Raw genomic sequence first — 7,526 nt, forward strand, 5'->3', positions numbered from 1 at the left:
TTTGGGTTTTCAACATTAACCCAGAAATGGAGAAGAGGTGATGTTTGGTGCTGGTCAGACCAAGCTGATGGCATGGTGCAAGCTGAACATATTTATGAATAGCCATGGAGCACAACAGGAACAACAAGAATGCAGAAAGAACAGTTTACACCTCCTATCTGCAGTTATCATGTATTAGCCTTTTTGCTCTGGGTGACTAGAAACAAAATGTAGGCCAAGTCACAGAGCATTGCAAAGGCAACAGGGACACTTCATGTCCTGCTCTTTCTAGAGTTACCTAAGCTACTCATTCCAGGCTCACTCTTTGTGCCATTAGTAGTCCAGAAAATGAAATGTGGGCTATAGCTAATCTCTAAAGTGCTCAGAAAAACTTTCCCTGTTATTGACCCACCACACATGCAGAAAGGAACCGTGTTTCAGTCCAGCTTTCCAACAGCTTCTGTATACAGAGGCCAGGACACTTGGGCATTTTGGAAGGTGGCATTCAGATGCTAGAAGCAAGGGGTCTATGAAGGACACAGAGAACAGGCACATGTAATGGACTTCAGTTAGCAGTTGGGTCTCTTTTGAGAGGGTCTACCCTTGCCTCACAACAGGACAAGCAAGAGGTGCCATGTTTCAACCGGGAGATGCATCAGCGAAGGAGTGATGGGATAGTGTTAGCCAACTGATGTTCTTGTGCTACTCAGAGATGTTCACCATCCCACCATGTCACCCATGGGATCACCCCATAAAGCAGCTTCACACCAGGAAACAAAATCTTACTCTTCAAGACATGCAAGTCTCCTCCCAAGGATCTTAGGGCTTCACCACTCCAAACTCCATCATAGAAATATCTTTTTACAGTCATCCACCAGCTGGCATGGAGGCTGGAAATCAGGAAGGGAACACTGATACTGCCCATATAACATGATACTGAGGTTCGTGATGGGGACATGGTCACTGTAATGACCTCTTATTAGGGCCACTGTGGCACAGCTGTGAGAAGGAGAGCAAATGAGTCCAGCAAAAGCCACCAAGGTAGCTAGAACCAAAGCAAAGAACATAAGATGAGGGGCCAAGAGCTGGGCTCATTCACCAGAAGACCAGGCAATGGGAGACCATATTGCTATCCATAGCTGTTCAGTGGGACAATAGAGGCAGACTCATCACAGATGTACGCAGTAGGAGAACATGAGGCAATGTGGACAAGCTGGAAAACGGGACAACAGGGCTGCCCCATCCTTCCTTGCTCCATCTCCTGTAAACATCATCTCTCTCCTTGAACAGACATGAAGTTAAGGGCTAAACTCATGGAAAAGAACATTCCCATATGGCTCTTTTGTATTGGAAAATATTAGAAATCATATAATCATTTGAGTTGGAATGGACTCTTAAGGTCATCTAGTTTCATGTGATGTTTATTTACTCCTACTAAAGCATTTCCCAGGATGAATCTCTTGTGTGAGCAAGATGAAGAGGGGGACATGGGGTTTCTCAGGTTGTAGGTAAACTTACAGCAGCAGAACCAAGGGGCACAGGATAGGCTCAAAAGGATATAGTCCCTCCAGTCTGCTCTCCTTTCCCCATCCTGAACCAGCTCTTCTCCCACACCACTGCACTGAAGTATGGGAAACTTTCCATTGCCCCAGAGTGAATGCTCTCGCTTCAACCCCCTGACACTTCCCTCTTGGTTTATGTCCTTTGCCATGCCCCAAGCTATAGGAGCAGTGCTTCTGGGCAGCTTTATTCACCCTACTCCAATTGAAGAGAAATGCCCCTCTTGGTTCATTCCTTCCTCCTCCTGGGAAAGCAGAGTCCTGTGTGGAAATGAGCTCCATTCCTCTCCCTTCTCCCCCTCTTCTCTCTTCCCCTCTGTATCACGCCCGTTGTTTCATCCTTTGAGAACTCTCTGCCTCTCCCTATGGGACCCACTTTAAAAAACAAGGGGAGGAGGAGGGATGGGGGAAAAAGGAAAGAAAACTCCATTGTCTTGTCAAAGGGAATAAGTGAAAAGTTGCAAGTGTCTCTCTGCAGGTTTTGGCTCCTGTGTGTTCTCCTTTCAAACCCTGCCAGCCTCAGGGGCTGTCATTTCGCCTTCATCTCAGCGGATCGACCCGTGGTTTCCCACTGCTCCCCCTCCCCAGCATCAGTGAGCTCGGAGCTGCCAGGCTTTTCACGGCCACCATAAGCTTGATCCTATTGACAGGTCTCTTCTCTTTGCTTCCCTTTCAAAGGGGGGCTCAGAGTCCCTTCCTTCCTCCCTTCCTTTCCCTTTCCTTCCCTCCCTCCTTTTCTTTTCCTGATTTTCTTCTTCTCAGAGGCACGCTGCCGAGGTGCCGCTGTGCAATGACTTGATGAGGCTACACGCGGTGGAGCCGGGGCCCAATTATAAACCCCTCTTTAAGAGAGGCCTTCATTTAGAGAGTGAGATCGGAGCTGTCGGAATATTAACGAGCTCTTGCCAGCAGCACAGCATCCAGCAGTGGGGAAGGTATGCAGGGAGGAGGGGTGCATTCATCAGGACAGGGTGATGCCCTGGGCAACACTTTCCAGGAGTGGAGATGGTGATGTGCACCCACCACTGTGCTGGGCATGGTGTTGGCTAGACCAGCTTATCCCAGCAAGGCTGAATATAGGTTGGACACGATGACCCTAGAGGTCTTTTTCAACATGATCCTATGTTTCTGTTATTCAATGATTCAATAATCCTACAGTCCTACTATTCTATGATTCTGTAATTATATGATTCCATAATTCTATTATTTTATGATCCTACAATCCTATGATTCCACGATTCTATGAGTCTATGACCAAGAAAATGGTTTCAAGTTGTGCCAAGGAACATTTATATTGTACACAAGGAAGAATTTTTTTCAGGACAAGAGTGGTCAAGCATTGGAATGTGTTGCCCAGGGAAATGGTGGAGTCCCTGTCCCTGGAGGTAATTAAGAGATGTGTGGACATGGTGCTAAAGGATATTATTTAATGATGGAGCTTGACGAGGCAGGTTGATGGTTGGACTTGATGATTTTGAATGTTTTTTTTCCGACCTAGACTAGTCCGTAGTTTACTGTGGAATCACCATAACCCCTCCCATAAAGCATCACCCAGACATAGGGTTCTGTTCCACTATTCCTGATGTGGTCTTGTGGTTACAGAAGGTACAAGAATTTCTGTCACCACCCTTGAAAGTGGCCTTGGAACTTTGTCCCTTGGGTGGCACAAGGCTTTTTTCATCACCTTTCCTCATCTATGCAATGCATTAGGGACTTTTTTTTTGTGGACATTCAGCAGAAAAGCAGTTGTATGCTGCCAGGTTTCATCCAGCATTGCTGGATGAGCAATTGAGCCCAAAGCCCATTAAAGCCTTGAAAAGGGATGATGTAAGAAGTGGGTCTGGAAAGATCTCCACTGATTACTGGAGGGGCATATAGGTGCCCATCAACAACACAACCGTGTTGGCAAACATATGGAGCCAAAGATGAGCACATGCATGCAACAAATGTCAACATATGCAAATGCATGCACACAAATGGCAGGCACATCTGCAAGCACATCTAAACTAGCCTATATCTAATGAAATATTTATCACCCTGACCATACAACACAGCCAGACCTGCACACAAATGCATCTGCACAACCACACAAACACAGAAATCCAACCTTCTGCTGGCACCCTCAGACACCCTTCCATGCAAGAAAACATTGGCTGAAGGTGTTGGAAGACTCAGAAGCTACATGACAAAAAAAATTGGGTCTACCACAAGCAAAGTCTATGAGAAAAAACGGAGAAAGAAACCTGCAAAGCAACAACAAGATATATAAACAGAGATTTCTTCACATTGAAACTATCCAGCTATGTGATCCAAGCCACGTCCCAGATCACACCCCAGGACAGCTGAGTCCCATTTTTGGGTCTCTGGGGCTTTTATCAGCTGCAGCAGAATCCCAGGGGCAAGATGCTGGAAGCTGAATCAAATGCAGTGATCAAGGTGCTCTGATTTTTCATCATGTGCAAAGCCAGATGGAGGAGCACAGGTGGGAGGGAATAGAGATATAGCAAAAGAATAGTAATAATAAGAGAGTGGTGAGAAATGTATTTTTTGAACCGAGGAAGTCCACAGAACACCAAGGACCACAGTTCATTTGACTACAGAGTGCACTGCAGCAACATTTAAGAACTAGAGACAGAAACCAGCAAAGTATGCTGAGATGGATAACACCTTTATTAGACCTTTAGCATAGGTAGCAGGTGGATTTTCAGCCCATAAATGCTTCTCCAGATCTGAAAGAGAAATTGTCAAATTGGTAAAAAAATTTTGTTAAGTGTAGTGTATTTATGTCGATCAGCTGGAGAAGGTAGCTATAATGTAGACCAGAGGAGATATCAGATCCTTGGGACAGAGAGAGTAAAGAGGTGCAGGTAGAGCCCCTGGAACACTATAGAATTAACCTCAGAGGAGGTATGGGATAAAGTATAATACTGAATAAAATCAATTGATACTCATCATAAATCCATAATTCCTGGTCCTGAATTGTTTTGTGATTAAGGTATTTAACAGTTCTGCTTCAAAGATCAGAACAGAGAGCTGTTAGGAAGTATTTGCCTGCTGGGGGCTCATCAGGCATCATTGCTCTGGCAGATGATGATCATCTGGTCGTACTGGTTTTGTTTCCAGGGCCCACACGGTGTTATTTTGTGGATAGTGTGTTGNGAAACATTATCCTTTGCAATACAGTAGCTACCATGGATCCCAAGAGCAAGTGGGCAGGGCTTAAGAAATTCAGAAAGGCAAATTTCTGATGCCTTTATGAATTTTCCTATTAATACAGGATGATAGGTAATGATAATAATGATAATAGCTAACAGCTATTAGCTAAAAATGCTGCAGAGGGAATGCTGCTTCCTTTAAGAGCAGACTTCCAGGAGCTATTTCTTCTATCCCACCACCCCATTAAGCTCTTCCAGTCTTTTCCACAAACATTCTCCATTGGGAGCACTCGGGTTCTGCCTGACTCAAAGGATGAGCTCCACATCATTAAATGGATTTTATGAGAAAAAACTGGGACTAGAACCTATAAGCATAACCATCATTGCCACCACCAAATCCTCTAATGAGCAGCCCAAGAAACTCCCATCACTGTAAATGCATAGTATGTGGCTTCAGGTCATAGATATCCCCAAAAACACACCACTGGGGCACAACATAGATCCATGGGGCATCCCACTCCCCACTCCACCAGCACACATAAAGCTCTATGCATGGAGGCTGAAAGCCAGCCTGAGCTGGGTTAATGACATTCAGCAGTTGCCTGCCAATATGAGAGTCTACAAGGAAGCAGGAAAAGACATTTATGCCTTGGAGATGGACTCAGCCCACCAGTTCCTTCTGGGCTACCAATTCTCTCCATGGAAACACCTTGGTGCATGCAGGCTTTGCTTGAGTCACTTATAGGGGAAAAAACAGAGCTGCTGATTATCTGCTGCCCAGGGCTGAGCTCATGGTGGGGCTGGAGTTCGCAAACCAAGTGACGATTCAAGGTCTTGATGTATTTGTTGGATATCTGGGAAAATTTCTTCTCAGAAAGAGTAATAAGGTATTGGAACAGGCTGCCCAAGGTAATGGTGGAGTCACTGCCTCTGGAGGTGTTCATGAAAAGAAAGCATGTGGCACTGAGTGACTTAACATGGTGGGGATGGGTTGGCTAGATGATTTTAGTAGTCTATTCCAGCCTTAATGATTCTATGAAAGTCACTACAAACAGGGAGACTGGACCCAAGCAAAGAGTACCACAATATTAATGGGGAGTAGACAGCAGGGATTGGCTGGTGATGGAAAGGGCAGCAAACTCCTCAAAATACCTGTATAGAGGGTTGTGTGTGGCAATTATGTCCAGATGGCCCTCTACAGGTGTATTAATTAATGCTGGACCATGGTGCTGGTGTCAGCATCTCCTACATTTTGATCTCAGAGAAGTTGGTCCACAGCTGAGGGTTTCATGGCACTTTACAGTGTAGAATCACAGACCAATTTTAGTTGAGAGGGTCCCTTAAAGGTCATCCAGCCCAGCTCCTCTGCAATGAACAGGGGTGTATCACACATCTGAGTGCCCTAACACCTTCCACCCAGATCTCTGCTAAACAGCCATGGAGACCTTTACAATGAAGCAGATTTTTGCTGGCTCATTTAGGAAGCCAATGACCCATAGGTGGTGAGACTGCTCAGGATGGAGCAAGCAGGGTGATGGGATGCACCATGCAGAGCTTTGAGTCATAGAATCATTAAGGCTGGCAAAGGCTACTAACATCATCTAGTCCAACCATCAACCCATCACCACCACGTCCACTAAATCACATCCCCCCAGTGCCATACCTGCCCTTTTCTTAAAGCAGCATCTCTCCCACATGCTCTGGAGATGCAGAAGAGGGGAGAGAGTCCTGCAGTCCCAGCACTGCCAGCTCAGCACTTCTGTGCTTTTCTTGTCAGAGAGGGGGAAAAAAAAAGTATAAAAATCCCCTTTCTGTTTTGTTTCACTTTTTTTTTGTTTGCTAATTTATTGTTTTGTCCTGAGCTCATACTTCTGCGAATCCCTTGTTCTTGATGCTCATTAAAATATTCTCAGCTCACACACGGGTGCAGTTAGTTGCTGCTACGTGCTTTTTGTATTTATTTTTCTCTCCTCCCCAGACCCCCCCCCCTCTATACAACCCCGCGGTCAAAACGTCCCTGTGTTTTCCACATGCTTATTACCCAGAGAATCAAGGCTCCTTAGCAATTTGCTAGTCACTCCAAAGCAATCAATTATGCATCAAATGACTTTTTGATTCTTTACCTTGTGAGAGGAGAGATGGAAGAAGAGGCTGCCTTTTTATTCTTCTCTCCTCCTCTATATTATTATTATTATTATTATTGTTGTTATTCCCTTCTCTCTCTTCTTCTCTCTCTCCCTTTCTGTGCTCAATCAGGTCTGCCTGCTGGCATTGGGACTATGACATGATCAAATGGCTTGCTCTTAATTGGCAACAGCTCCAAGAAGAGGGAAAGATTAATAAGAAAAGGCCACTGGAGCTGGAGCACTTGTGCATGGCTTCAGAAGCTTGTTGTGGTGCCAGGTGAAGTGGGAGGACAGGGATGAGCCCAAGGGGCTCCAGACACTTTGGGTGAATGGACAGAAAGATGGAGACAGGCTAATGGAGACAGACAGGTTGGACCAGACAGATGGGGACAACCATGAGGATGGTGGAAAAGGAGAGGGGTCAAGATTGTGGAGCTAGTCCAGCTTTGCTTGTAGCCATGAGTTCAGAAAGAGCAATTAACTTAAAGGTTACCCAAAGAAGTTGTGGGTGCCCCATACATGGAGGTGCTCAAGGCCATGTTGAATGGGGCCTTGGGCATCACCTAATGCCTGATATAGTGGTTGATAACCTTGTCCATGGCAGAGGGGGCCCCTGCAAAGCCTTCCTATCACACCTGCATATCTGATTCCCTGTTCCCATCAGTGATCAGTGATCCCCTAGGGACGCTTCCTCTGTCTCCAGGGGA

The sequence above is a fragment of the Coturnix japonica genome, chromosome 2, assembly GCF_001577835.2.
Source record: "Coturnix japonica isolate 7356 chromosome 2, Coturnix japonica 2.1, whole genome shotgun sequence".
NCBI lineage: Eukaryota > Metazoa > Chordata > Aves > Galliformes > Phasianidae > Coturnix > Coturnix japonica.